Raw genomic sequence first — 15,479 nt, 5'->3', positions numbered from 1 at the left:
TTTATCAATACATTTCTGTTTGCACTATACAGTAGGGGAATTTTTAAATCACTAGCAGCCCGCCCCAGCGTTGCCTGGGGCAGAAAGGGGCTGGGGCAGTACACCCGCTCCCGCCCGACCCCCTCCCGTCCCGACTCCCTCCCGCCCCGACTCCCTCCCGCCCCCACTCCTCCCGCCTGTCCCTCTGTGCACACCCGCTCCCGCCCCCCGCCGCCCCCTCCCACCTCCCGCCTCCCGCCTCCCACCTCGATTTCAATCAGCATTTACTTTACCTGAGCTGCCGCTCCTTCCCGCGATCTTCACTTCACCGCTGCTCCTCTTCGCCATGACGCGCCCGCGCTCCTCACTTCACCGCAGCTCCATGTCTCTCCTCCTCGTCATCACGCACGTCGCGGCCATCGCCACGTCGCGGCCAGAGCAGCGTCGCGGCCGGCGCTACTTCCAGGGCACTACTTTTTTTTAAAAGTTATATTTTTAAATGTACGTTTTTTTTTATTTTTTATAGCCTATATCCATCTGCACACCCTGACAATTTCTACAATGTATCGGGTGTGTGGATTGGCGCTGTGGTTCCCGAGTTTACCTGGCTCAAAGGTGCGTGTTCTCTCTTTATAATAGTAGTATAGATAACTGTTTGTGACATAAACAATTTAGGTTCCCAGTGCTGATCTCTGTTTTGATTTGATTTTATTTGATTTGATTTTACATTTTATAAAGCGCAGCGAATGCCCAAAGGCGTCTTGGCGCTGGAATAGTCTGCGGACTAGAGTACCGACTAGATCCAATTCTGAATGCCTAATTAATTTTTAAACAGCCAAGTTTTCAGCTGTTTTCTGAACATCATCAGAGAGTTGCTGTTTTTAATCTCTAAGGGAAGGGAGTTTCATACCTTAGCCGTGCCGAAGACAAAGCTCCTCCCTCCCCAGCGTAGCTGTCTGTACCTAGGAACTACCAATAGCTGAGCCTGTGCTGATCGTAGATTTCTAGAGGGTAAGTATTTCCTAAGATGTGTTCTGAGATAAAGGGGTCCTTTCCACTGTAATGCCTTAAATGCAAGACATTGAGACTTGAATATAATTCTTTTGCCCACTGGCAGCCAGTGGAGATCCCTCAGTCTGTACGATATTGGTTCGTATTTGGGAATGTCTAGTATCAACCTTGCTGCTGCGTTTTGCGCACTGGGATCAGCAATTGAAACCTAAATTTTTTATACCACAAACATCCATGATTTAATATTTCCCATAGTGTATCCTCATCAGGTGAACAAATAATCCTTAATACAATACAGAGAGTAATGTGTCATGTTCTCCTGGCACATCATGTTAGCACACTGACATGAGTGTAATCTACAATAGACATTTGCCTGTGTTTCACTGTTTTATCAATCATGCAATTGCTATTGAACTTCTCTGAAATCAATTATCTTGATGTCATCAAGGTAATGTGACATCACTTCCTGGAAATATGTGTGGACAAAGGTCACATGATGTGACTTCCTGTGATGTCAAAAGGTGTGTGATGTCTCTGATATCTCTGGCATTTTGGTGAATCAACATTCTTGGTTCTACCCTGACCTTGGAATACAATGTTGATTGGTTTTGCTGCAGATTTACCAAGAGTCAAAGCTCACAGTAAATCTAGTGGTGGGGGACCATTTAACTAAGATGAATTACTTAGCCGCTCTTCCTGGTACACCCACATCTAAACAGTTGGCACAGATGTATTCACAGTATTTTATGCAAGTACATGGTGTTACACAGGGTCTAGTCACTGATGAAGGATCTCAGTTTGTTTTTCAAAATGTGGGTCCGCTCTAGGTAAAGAACTAGAAATGGAAATTTGTCTGTCCACTAGCAACCATCCTGAGATGGATAACCTAAAGATGTTGCAGCCTACTTTTGTGGTCCAGTTTGTGTTTAAACAGATTGAAAATTCAGTTACTATCAATCAATCAATCAGGGAATTTTAAGCGCGCTACTCACCTGTGAGGGTCTCAAGGCGCTGAGGGGGTTTCCACGGATCCGTTTAGCTGAATGGTCTTCCTGAAGGTGTTCAGGGAGGGGACGCGTCTGATGTCTGCCGGTAGCTCGTTCCAGGTCTTGGCTGCAATGTGAGAGAAGGATCTTCCGCCTACTCTGGCTCTGTGGATGCGTGGGGTTTCGGTCAGTGTGAGGTTGGAAGATCAGAGGTTTCTTTTGGGTATGTGGAAGTTGATTCTGTCATTGAGGTATTTGGATCCGTTGTTGTGTAGGCATTTGTAGTCATGAGTGAGGATGGGAGGTCGATCTTTTGCTTTTCTGGCCCCATCCCTGTGGAATTCTCTTCCTCTTTCCATTCGGACGGAATCCAACTATCTAAAATTCAGAAGGGATGTCAAAACGTGGCTCTTTGATCTTTAATTTCTGCTACTGTACACTCTCCTTATTGGTTTAGCGCCGGGAAACCTCAGGGTAGCTGTGCGCTCTATAAAATTAAATATAATAATAATAATAATCTCCACGGGGAGCCAGTGGAGACTTCGTAGGTGTTGACTGATGTGTTCGTGTCTGGGGATGCTGAGGACGAGTCTGGCGGTGGTGTTCTGTATTGTCTGGAGTTTGCGGAGTAGGGACTTGTTGATGCCAGCGTGCGTTTCCATAGTCCAGTCTGCTGGTGATGAGTGCGTGGGTGACTGTCTTCCTTGACTCAGGGGTGATCCACTTTTTTAAAACAGATTTTTATTAACTTTTCTTCAGTCATCTTACAATCATACAGTTCAGTCTGGACCATCATTGCAATGGGCCTATCTTCAGAATGCAAATCAACAGTACTCGATATCCAGTGTCCCTACCTAACTCCCCCTCCCGCCTCCCCCTCTGCCCCCACCCCCCCCTTGTCAGTGTGCGCTCCTCTATTCCCCCTATGAAATGACATAAACCCTTCGTGCTCCGGTACCCAACTCCCTCCCGAGTTTATGTACCACTACATCCAATCAGGAGTCCAGTGACCCCAACTAAATGCACAGGTGTGCTCCATGTCTCTATGCCAGGTTCGCCTCACCCCTCAGCCTAATATGCAGTAACCGTCACGTGTGGTGAAGTTCCAGGTTCTAGTTGGCCCCATCTCCCGTATGGTCCCCGGTGTTCCCCGCCCCAGTCGCAAGTTCCTGACTCGCTGGCGGTATACAACTATTACAACGCATCCCCCCCATCCCCTTCATCTGCCTCTGCTGTAGACTGACGCTCCACTACCAGCGCGCACCACACCCTGGCCGCGTCTAGCGCCTTGTCATTGGAGGTGCGTCTGGCTAATTGTAGTCTGAGCGTCCCTTCGCTGCTTGCCCATTGTTGGAAGCTCCCTCGCCATCTCAGAAAGCTGGGTCCCACTCTTGACTTCCAGTGCATGGTGAGTTCCCTTTTTGCCATAATCAGCCCCAGATCAAAAAATGTACTTGTGATTTTTGTGGCGGGTGTGTGTGGGAACCAAAGTAAAAGCAAGTCCCCATTCCTACTTCAATCTGACGCTCTGTTACCCTGTTCAGGCATGCCACGACATCGGTCCAATATGTACCCAGCCCTGCGCAAGACCAAAACATATGACCAAAATCAGCACCCTCCGCATTACATCGGGCACACATTGAATGAGTTCCCCCAAAAACTTGTTGAATTTTGACCGGCGTCAGATAAGCCCTGTGTAGCGTGAAATATTGAACCAATTGAAACCGGACATTGCACGTGCCCTTCCAGGCCCTCCGCACTAGCTGCAGCCAGGTCGTCTCAGGTATCGACTGGCCGAGGTCCTCTTCCCAGTGCCCCTTTAACCTATCCAGGGGCGGTAGTCCCTCCAATGCCAATCTCCTGTATAAGCAGGTGAAAGCCTTGAAGGTGCCAGCAGCCATCGTGACATATTGACAGCCCATCGACGTGGGAGGTTCCACCAGGCCCATTCTCCACTGTTTCTGGATTCCCGATACTAGAGCGGCATGCAGCAAAAAGTCTCCCCTTGGCAAATCAAAGGCACTCTGCAGCTCTTGGAATGGCAGCAATGCACCATCCCTATACAAGTCCCCTATCACGTGGACTCCACACTCTTCCCAGCCCGCTAGTGCCGACCAATCCCCGCCATGCGGAATGGCGGTACACATGCCCAGAGGGATCTTCGGCGCGTACGGGACGGGGATTCCCGCTCGTTTCTAGCTACGCAGCCAGCATTGTCGGATAGTACGCTCTTCAAGAGTGAGTTGATCCAGCCTGAGTTTCTGCTGGAGCACTATGAAGGACAAGACGTGGCGCGGAATAACTCTGCCCTGTGGTCCATCTGGGCCTCTAAACTCACGTGCCACCGCCTGTGTAAGCCACTGCAGCTGTGCCGCCAGGTAATACCATTCGAAATCTGGCACTGCCAGCCCCCCTTCCTCCCGTGGTCGTAGCAGGGTGTTCAGTGCAGCTCGCCTTCTGCCAGAGCCCCAGATGAACCCTATCACCATCGATCGTAGCGTCCTGAAAAAGGAAGTCGGAATCCACACCGGTAATGTGCGAAAGAAATATAGCAACCGCGGAAGAACCACCATCTTTAGCAACGCTATTCGTCCAGCTACCGACAGCGGGAGGGTGCGCCAAAACCCCATACTGCCTCTCATTCCCCTCAGCGCTCCGCCTACATTTCCCTCATAAAGGTGCGAGTGGGTATGATAGATGCGGACACCCAGATATGGTAGGCACTCCGATTCCCAGTGCAGGCCCTCCAGTGTCGAGGGCCGGGTGCAATCCGGAGCCAATGGGAATAGACAGGTCTTGGTCAAGTTAACCTGCAGCCCTGATAGACCGCCAAACTCCCGGAGGAGGGTTCGGGCCCCTCGCACTGAGTCCTCCACGTCAGACAGGTATAGCAAGAGGTCATCTGCATATAAGGAGATATAATGCATTTCACCACGCAACAGCACCCCCTCATAGTGTCGTTCCTGCCGGGCCCGTGCTGCCAATGGCTCGATCGCCAGCGCAAATAAAAGCGGAGACAGGGAACAGCCCTGTCGGGTACCTCTCTCCACCGGGCACGTCGCCGACACAGAACGGCCTGTACGAACTCTGGCCGTAGCGGAGTTGTACAGCAGCTGCGTCCAACGGATGAAATTATCCCCCAGTCCGAAACTGCGAACCACACGGAACAGGTACGACCACTCCACACTATCGAACGCTTTTTCGATATCTACTGATAGCACCGCCGCGCCCGACGGACCATCTCCTTCCACCCCCATGATCCGCACCAGTCGCTGTATACACGTCGCCGTGTTCCGCGTGGGGATGAAGCCCGACTGATCTGGGTGCACTAGTGTACGCATGTGATCCGAGAGCCGCGTGGCCAAGATCCTGCTTAGCACCTTATAGTCCACTGTGAACATTGAGAGCGGGTGATAAGCTGTCCTTGCCGTGGGCAACCCGCCCTTCTTCAGTAGCGGCACTATAATCGCCTCTCTAGCTGATGGCGGCAACCTGCCCAGTTCCCAAGCCTCTCCGTACACCAGGTGTAACTGTGGTGCAAGAAGGTCAATATATGTGGTGTAAAACTCCACCGGTAAGCCGTCCGCCCCCGGTGTCTTTTTCCTGGCCATTTGCTTAATCGCTGCTCTAATCTCCCCCAGGGAAATAACAGCACCCAGCGCGTCGCTCTGTTCCGATTCTAACCGCGGAAGCTGTGCCTCCTCCAGGAAAGTATCCAGACCATCTGGTGGCACCTTCAACCTGCTCTGATAGAGTGTCGTGTAATAATCCAGGAATTGGTCATTGATCTCTTTCTGTGAGTAGACCGGACCCCCCGTAGGCGTAGCCAGTGATACTATTGGATTGCCCCTAGTGTTTGGGTTGGCCAGCCATGCAAGCAGCGTTCCCACCCTGTCCCTCTCCGCATGCGCACGTACCATGTATTCTCTGTAATCGAAGCAGCGGAGTCTCTCAACCTGAGTGGCCACCCGCTCCCTCGCCGCCAGCACCTCCTCCTGACTGCCCGCAGCGACATTGCTATCTCTCTCCGCCTGGCGCAGGCAGGTCTCCTCCCGCTCTATGTCGCATAACAGGGTCCAACGTGCCCCCGCTGTGGACGAGAGACATACGCCCTGTATCACAACCTTGAAGGCATCCCACTCATGTGCCCTAGATGTCGCCGTTCCCGAGTTCTCCTGAAAGTAGTGTTCAATGCCCTCCCTGACCTCCGCACTAAACACCGGGTCCTCCAGTGCCATCGGGTTCAGTCTCCATGTGGGAACCGCCTGCCGCTGTCGCGACCAGAGGACCGTGATCAAGCAAGGGCTATGATCCGAGATGGTTCTCTCCAGGTACTCGTTGTGATTTGTGAGTTCCTGGGCCCCAAGCGTGCAAAGAACAGTATCAAGGCACACATGAAGGTCATGGGGTGCGAAATAGAATGAATAATCCCTATCTGCGGGATGATGTGTCCGCCAGGCGTCTATGAGGCCCCACTCTTCCTGCCAACTCTGTCACGCCTTAGCTACTCTGCGCACCACTGATTGTGCCAGCGGGGGATGGGAACGATCTAACTCCACGTCCACCACCGAATTGAAGTCCCCCCTCATAAGCACCGTGCCCACCAATAAGGACGCCAACCTCCCTGAGAGTCTCGAACAGAACGCTGCCTGATCAGAATTCAGAACATAAACACTGCAAAGCGTAACATCTCGGCCATCCAGACGTCCTAACACAGCTACAAACCTTCCTTCCGAGTCTACCACCGTGGTCATGGGCTGAAAGGGGACTCCAGCGCGCACCCAGATCAAGGTCCCCTGGCATAAGCGGAATAAGTGGTATAAAAGAGTTGCCCCCTCCATCTCCGCTGCAGAGCCTACCCTTCTACCTGATTAATGTGTGTTTCTTGTAAAAAAGCCACCTGGACCCCCTTGCGGACCAAATATGCATGCACTTTATTTCGCATTAAGTTGAGTCCTCGCACATTCCAAGTAATACATTTAAATTCAAGTCTGGTCGCCATACGGAAGTATACAGCTGGACCCAACCCCGCACAACCTAACGGGCACACTGACAAACCCCCTCAACTTGAAACAACCCCAACAAGCCCTCATCCCACCCTCCCCCAGAACAGGCGCCAAACAGGTGTTACCCATCCAAACCCCGCCCCCGCTAACGGGGAAAACTCTGGTAACAACCAGAGACTCACAAATTATGTCAGGTAGAGGGGGTGACCCTTCACCGGCTGAGCTGGACAACAATCAGCCTATCACAACGTGTCAGTCCGATCTCGTATATGTTAACCTCCCCACCTCAGCAGGGTCCCACCCCATGCGCACCCCCTCTCCCCCAGCGCCCCCCCTCCTCCCCGGCGGTCCCCCTTCATCACAAGAGAAAGTCCTGTTTGCATTGCTTTGCCCTAGCTGCTGTGTGCTACAACTGTGGCCAAAATCTTCTTCCTTGACCCCTCGATTCCCGCCTGGACCCGCCCGCCAGTCTCCCCTGCCCGGCCGCTCGTAAATCCATCAAGAGCGGGGGCCGCCGAGCGGAGACCGGCGAGGGGCAACTACAAGACCCATAAGCCCTTGCGGAGTCCAGCGTCAGCGGGGAGCGCCAGGAGGCGCAGAAAACCAGCATCAGCGCCACTGAGCGGGGGAACTTCCTGTTTGCATTGCTTTGCCCTAGCTGCTGTGTGCTACAACTGTGGCCAAAATCTTCTTCCTTGACCCCTCGATTACCGCCTGGACCCGCCCGCCAGTCTCCCCTGCCCGGCCGCTCGTAAATCCATCAAGAGCGGGGGCCGCCGAGCGGAGACCGGCGAGGGGCAACTACAAGACCCATAAGCCCTTGCGGAGTCCAGCGTCAGCGGGGAGCGCCAGGAGGCGCAGAGAACCAGCATCAGCGCCACTGAGCGGGGGAACTTCCTGTTTGCATTGCTTTGCCCTAGCTGCTGTGTGCTACAACTGTGGCCAAAATCTTCTTCCTTGACCCCTCGATTCCCGCCTGGACCCGCCCGCCAGTCTCCCCTGCCCGGCCGCTCGTAAATCCATCAAGAGTGGGGGCCGCCGAGCGGAGACCGGCGAGGGGCAACTACAAGACCCATAAGCCCTTGCGGAGTCCAGCGTCAGCGGGGAGTGCCAGGGGGCGCAGAAAACCAGCATCAGCGCCACTGAGCGGGGGAACTTCCTGTTTGCATTGCTTTGCCCTAGCTGCTCTGTGCTACAACTGTGGCCAAAATCTTCTTCCTTGACCCCTCGATTCCCGCCTGGACCCGCCCGCCAGTCTCCCCTGCCCGGCCGCTCGTAAATCCATCAAGAGCGGGGGCCGCCGAGCAGAGACCGGCGAGGGGCAACTACAAGACCCATAAGCCCTTGCAGAGTCCAGCGTCAGCGGGGAGCGCCAGGAGGCGCAGAAAACCAGCATCAGCCCCGCCTCGCGGGACGCCGGGCGAAGCCCGGGCCAAGGGCGGGCCCATTGTTGCCCGTTAGTGACCGGTAGGGACCGGACCGGGCCACCCCCCTTGATTCCTATTGTTTATTCCGACACGTTTCTGTACTTTGTTTTCGCATTTACCCATCATGCCTGGAAGAACCAGAAGCAAAACAAAATCTGCACTGGCTGTAGCCCAGATTACACGCCCTATAGATCAATTTATCTCCGGGATCAACGAGGCCATCGAGCATAGTATTTCCCTTCTGGAACGCAGAGTATCTTTAGATCTCATGAAAGCGAAACGCTCCTCCATGGGCCTTTTGGCTACCGCGGCTTCCCCCATCCAACAAGCTCCTACCACTGCTATTCTCTCACCATCTGCTACGGTTGCAGATATTCATACAGTACCATGCTCAGTAGATCTATCTGTAACTCAATCAGAGTCTGACTCTCTTTTGTAAGACGATTTAGAGATTACCCCGGATTTAGAGGCTTGTCAAATACAGGACACATTGGAATCAACCACAGATAGGCAACCCCGGGGAGTGAGGGAAGGAGCCATCCCTAAACGAGGAAACATCAAGCCATGCGGTAATGTAGTGGCACCCGACACCCCTTTGGAATCTGGGAGGGATCGGTTCCTACAGCCCACACAACCAAGTACAAATGCACCAATTAAAAATAACTCCATAGCACCTACCATTATTGTAGAGGATATAGATAACTCATGCAAAGTTTGTAAATCTACTTCGCATATATTAACCACAATCAAAGAGCTTTTCTCCCAAAATGTAAAACCTATACAAATTAGTGTAAGGAATTTGGAAGCCCAAATAGCAATTCTATGTCAGGACCGGAGGCTTCAGATTATGCTATATCTTCCTTCGCTTTATTAACATAAAGAAACCACAGCAGCTTAGGAAAAGATATAATAAGAACAAAAAATGCTTTAAACATAAAGCATTAACGTAATGTTCAACAAAAATCAACAACAACTCCCAAGAGTCTCTTTGTTATAATCATAGTCCACAGTCCTTTGTCACTGTTCATCATCCCTATATAACCGGACTTCCCATCATCTTCCTCCTCTTTCTTCGCTGCTCCCGCAGCCAGATAAGTGCTTTTCTATTTGTCTTCTTTTATTGTGATTGATTGTCTTGCGGTCTTTGGGGACTCCTTGCATGGTTTATTTCCTTTCAGAGTCCCCTAGTTGCGGGAACGTTCTTCCGTTCCTACGCGACTTTTTTCCCACTTGTGTGCGGTGTGTACATAGACCGCAAGGGGGCGGCCTGTCGCCTCGCCGACCCTCCGGCGCGCCTCCGCGGTACGAGGAGCCGCGCCGTGGGGTCTGCTTGCGCAGGGGCCGACCCTCGCGTACCCCTCTGACACCTGGTGATCCGGGTCTGTACTTTCACAAACTTGACGCCCTTTGGGGTCTGTATGGCGGTTGTGACCGCGTGAATCGCCTTCGGGCGAGATCTGTGCACCTCTTTATTCGTGTGTGGCCTAGCGCGCTTGAGGGGTACGTAGACCCGGTCCCGGCGAGGAGGGTCTGCGCGCTTGGGGGTTGGTGCAGCCCACCTGCCACGTCAGCTGGCCCAAAACGTGATCGCAGCCGCTGGGCCTGCCCACATTCGAGAACTTTCTCGGTTGCCGCCCTCCTGGGTGCCCCGCATTTGCCCTTGGTTCCGAGATGGAAGGGGAGTATGAGGAGGAGGCCTGCCCCTATCTGCAGGATGATGAGTTTTATCAGGCGGTGGACAACTCCATCTATCGTTGTGTGACGGAGGTGGTAGGGCCCATGGAGGACCGCCTTTCGGCCCGCATCGTGGAGGAGTGTGCCAAGCTGGCAGCGGCGCAGGTGCCGCCGTCCCCCGTGCTCCCGGGGACGTCCGACGAGTTGCCGCCCGCTCCGAAGAGACCCCGGGGTGAGGGGCCCTCATCGGAGGCCCAAGGCGTGGATAAGGGCGCCTTCGAGCGTCTTCGTGACGCCTTCCTGGCCAAGGCGACGGCGGTGCCTCCGACACCCTTGGTGGACCCTGGCTCTTCGGGCGGCCTGTCGACGGCGCCCGCCTCCCCGATCTACGACTCTCCGGACACGGATGACGACGGGGAGTCGACCCGGTCTTGGCTCCCGGCGCCTTCGGGAAAGGAGATGCCCCGAGATGAGTCGGGCATGCTGGACCCGGACGAGATCGTCCACCCCCGTTCCGCGGCCTGGGCCCCGGGGGAGACGGTGGCGAAGTTTGTCGCGGGCCGGCTGCGCAAGCCCCTGGAGAAGGAGGCGAGGGGTTGCCTGCGCGGGGAATGCCCTCGGCCTACTTTGGAGGGGAAGGTGGCCATGACACCAGAGTTGGACCCCAAGATGGCCACCTTCCTGGCGAAATTCATGAAGGACCCCAGGAAGGGGATCGATCGGTCCTGGCGGGCCTGCCAGGACAAGCTGTTGGATGCGGTCGGGCCCGCCACGAAGATCCTCGATATGGCGGAGGAGGCTCGAGCGAATGGCACCGCCATTTCACCGGAGGTGCTCTCCAACTGGGCCCAGAGGGTGATCGTCTTCTTGGGCAACGCCAACTGTGCCCTGTCCACGGAGCGGCGGCGGTCGCTCCTTATTAAGCTGGACCCGAAGCTGGGGGACCTGGCCTCGTCGGAGGCAGGTGCCGTGGCCCAGGGCGGCCTCTTCGGTGAACCTTTCATCCGCGAGCTTGGGAAGTTCGTGAACACGTTCACGTCGCTGGACAAGGCACAGTCCAGCATCAAGAGGGTGTTCCACCAGCGTTTTTCTGGAGGGGCCGGTCGCGGCAGGGGCCGCGCGATCGGCCGTGGTCAGCAGACCAACAACCGTGGACAAGGCTTCGGAAGAGGTCAGTACCAGACCTCGGCCAACTACACCAATTTCTACCCCACCAGGGGACAACGCTATGGTGGAAGAGGATTCCAAAAGAGGTCCGGACAAGGAAATGCCCCCGGTAAGTGTACTTTGCTTGGATCAAGTTCCGATTGGGGGGCGGCTGGCAAGCTTTTACGGGGAGTGGGAGTTGCTCACTGCCGACGCTTGGGTTTTGCAAACTGTGAGAGGTTACCATATAGAGTTTCACGACCAGCCAACTCAGGTGAGGCCCCCGCGCCCGATGGTTTTCTCAGATTCCGACGCGCGATTGATAGACGGGGAGGTCTCGGACTTGCTGCGCAAGGGAGCCATCCGCCTATCAACACGCCACCCGCATGGGTTCCTCAGCAACGTCTTCTTGGTAGACAAGACGGATGGGGGCAAGAGGCCTGTGATCAATCTCAAGGAATTCAATGGGTGGTTGGTCTACCGTCACTTCAAGATGGAGGGGATCCACCTCCTTCGGGACGTGCTCCTCCCTCGGGATTGGATGGTGCGACTGGATCTCAAAGATGCCTACTTGGTCGTTCCCATCCACCCCCCTCATCGTCGTTTCCTACAATTCCTGTGGGACGGCCAGGTGTTCGAATTCACCGCCCTGCCGTTCGGCCTTTCTTCGGCCCCGTGGTGCTTCACGAAGGTCCTTCACCCGGTAGTGGAGTTTCTCAGAAGCCAAGGGGTCCGTATGATAGTATACTTGGACGACATCCTCCTCATGGGGCAGTGCCCGGAGGTGCTGACAGGACAGCTGCGTCAAGCGGTCGGCCTGCTTCAGAGACTGGGGTTCGTCGTCAACGGCTCCAAGTCAGTCTTGGTTCCCACTCAGCAGATCACCTTTTTAGGTTTCGTGGTGGACTCGGTGCAGGCGGTTTTGAGCCTGCCGGGCCGGAAGGTCGCAAAGATACGACACCTGCTTCGGCAGACGGTCGCGAGGGATCGTACGTCACTGCGCCATGTCGCCAAGGTGGTGGGTCTTCTGTCGTCCTCCATCCAGGCGATTTTCCCAGGCCCGCTGCACTACAGGGCTCTTCAGCGCCTGAAAGCGCAGCATTTGCGCCGTGGGATGTGTTACGATCAGTGGGTTCCCCTCACGGACGAAGTGAAGGAGGAGATGTCATGGTGGCTGTCTCACATGGAGGCATGGAATGGGCGAGCGATCTTCGGGTCGGCCCCGGACTTAATAATAGAGTCCGACGCCAGCAGGTCGGGCTGGGGCGCCCGGTGCGGGGATTTTTCCACCGGCGGCGCCTGGTCGTCAGAAGAACAACAATTGCATATCAATTGTTTGGAGCTCCTTGCGGGCTCCTTCGCGGTTCGCTGCTGGACCAAAGATTCGGTCAAGGCTTGTGTCCTGCTACGGATGGACAATGTCTCGGCGGTCCGATATGTGAACCACCTGGGAGGTCCTCGGTCCCGCGCATTGGCGGATTTAGCGAAGGACTTCTGGGATTATTGCCTGTCTCGTCACATTGCGGTGACGGCGGAGTATCTACCGGGCCAGTCCAATCAGGTGGCGGATTGGCACTCTCGACATCTCAGGGATGCCAGCCAGTGGAAACTGGATCCGGGAGTCTTCCGGTGGCTACACTCCCTTTGGGGCCCCTTCTCGGTGGACCTCTTCGCGTCCCGTCTCGACCACCAGCTGCCGCGGTTTTACAGCTGGAGGCCGGACCCTCTGGCGGAGGCCACGGACGCGTTCTTGCAGGATTGGAGTCGGGAACAGCCGTTTGCGTTTCCCCCGTTCTCCATGATCATGCGAACGGCGGCTCAAATACGCCGCCAGGGTGCGGACCTGGTGTTGGTTACACCGCTGTGGAGGTCTCAAGTTTGGTTTCCGGTTCTTCTGGAACTTTCCTGGGATTTTCCAATCCTACTCCCCCTGTTTCCTCTGCTCCTGACGAGCCCGGGTCGGGAACCTCACCCTCTCGTCATGCAGAACACTCTCCGCCTCGTGGCGTGGAGGCTCTCAGGAGACGCTGGACGCTCCCGGGCCTTTCGGGGTCAGCTGAGCACTTGCTCTCCAAAGCATGGGCCGATAGTACGACGAAGCGTTACAGATCCGCTTGGCTTAAGTGGATGCGTTGGTGTTTACGAAGGGATTTGGATCCCATGGTCGCCGGCCTTGTTCCCGTGCTGAATTTCCTGGCTCATTTGGCCGACAAGGGCTTGGCGTATAGAACGATCAATGCTATCCGGTCGGCGATTTCTGCGGGCCATGATAACATCGATGGCCACCCGGTAGGGGAACACCCTTTTGTGTGCCGGCTTCTGCGTGCGGTTCGCCTCGCACTGCCGCCTGAGCCCAGGTACTCCGTCCTTTGGGACGTCAATTTGGTTCTGAACCTGTTCCTATCGTGGCCAGCGAATTCTTATCTGTCTCTGAAGGAGCTTTCGGCGAAATTAGCCATGTTGTTATGTCTGGTCTCTTGTAGGCGCGTCTCGGACGTGCGCGCGCTGGATGTTTCTGCACGCATTTTTTCCCCGGAGGGGGTTACTTTTACGGTGGGTCGACGCACTAAGACGTTGTCGCGTTCCATCTCTTATCCAGCCTTTACTGACACTCCTAAGTTGTGTGTTGTGCAATGCCTCAAAGCATATGAGGACCTGACATTGGATCTTCGCCCTCCGGGCGAGCGTCAGTTGTTGATTGCCCTGCGGAAGCCACACAAAGCTGTCTCCTCCCCCACTATCGCTAGGTGGGTGCGTTGGGTCATGCAAGAAGCGGGCATCAATACTTCTCTCTTTGGAGCACACTCCGCCAGGGGGGCCATGGCCTCTAAGGCATTCTCGGTGGGTGCTCGTCTGGAGGACCTTATGCGAGCGGCGGACTGGTCCTCGGATTCCACCTTCAAGAGGTTTTATTTTAAGCCAGTGGTGGATTTAGCTCAGTTGGTGGTAAGTAAGCTTTAAACTAGCATAATCTGAAGCCTCCGGTCCTGACATAGAATCGAAATTTGCCTAGCTTACGTAACGGTAAGTTTCAATTCTATTAAGGACACGGAGGCGAGGATTATCCCACCCGGACTACGGTGGTGTCTCTACCCACCCGTATGGCAGTAAGTAAAGCGTTTTCCTTTACGTTGTCAGTACTGTGTTGTTCACTGAATGCTCCTCGCCTTGTTGTCGCCTTTTCCTGGGCCACCTCGCTGACGCTGTTCCTTTTTTGACAGGCAACGACGGTGCTAAACAGGACCAATGAGGTTTAAGCGTGATCTGCGCGAAGAAAGAGGAGGAAGATGATGGGAAGTCCGGTTATATAGGGATGATGAACAGTGACAAAGGACTGTGGACTATGATTATAACAAAGAGACTCTTGGGAGTTGTTGTTGATTTTTGTTGAACATTACGTTAATGCTTTATGTTTAAAGCATTTTTTGTTCTTATTATATCTTTTCCTAAGCTGCTGTGGTTTCTTTATGTTAATAAAGCGAAGGAAGATATAGCATAATCCTCGCCTCCGTGTCCTTAATAGAATTGAAACTTACCGTTACGTAAGCTAGGCAAATTTCGATTCTATCACGCACTCACCCTACTGTGTCGAGCTCACATCCACCTAATCAAGGGAAGGGAAATCCTACTCACCTTATAAAAGTTCCCCAACATTCACAACCCAGTGCAGGAACTAAACAATTCCACCCCTTTTAAAATCAAAGCATACTGTTCCATTAGCAAAACAACAGCAACACCCAGCGTCTAGTGTGCAAAAGGCTAAAATATCTACTGATTCGCCTCAGACCCTATCGGGAACAGGACCTGTAAAAATTGCAAATACTGCAAATACAACAGTAGATACAACCACAAACCAAGCTACAAATAATAAATCGACAATCTCACCTTCTAGAATGACGGTCACTCAACCCTCGATGGCACCCAAAAAGGTACCACGATCAAGGCGCCCAGTGCACCTCCCACCGGAGGCAACCCCTTACACGGTTATTCTTACAGGCGTTCCTGAACTAACTGAAGGTATGGATGAAACTGCCTGGTCACTCAAGAATAAGGTCCTGCAGTGGCTAAGCCTAAATAGACCACTAGAGCCCTACCATTCTGGCGGGATCTCCACAGTCTGCAGAGTAACCTGGATAGGTGATGAACGCAAATCGATCCACGGTGACTGTATCATAGTAAATTGCAGGGATCCAAGTACCGTGGACCATATTTGCTCATGGCCAACTCTGGGAAAAAAGGGCGGAATTGAC

This window comes from Lissotriton vulgaris, chromosome 6 (assembly GCF_964263255.1).
Source record: "Lissotriton vulgaris chromosome 6, aLisVul1.2, whole genome shotgun sequence".
NCBI lineage: Eukaryota > Metazoa > Chordata > Amphibia > Caudata > Salamandridae > Lissotriton > Lissotriton vulgaris.
The sequence above is the reverse complement of the archived record's forward strand: the minus strand, read 5'-3'. Positions refer to the sequence as shown.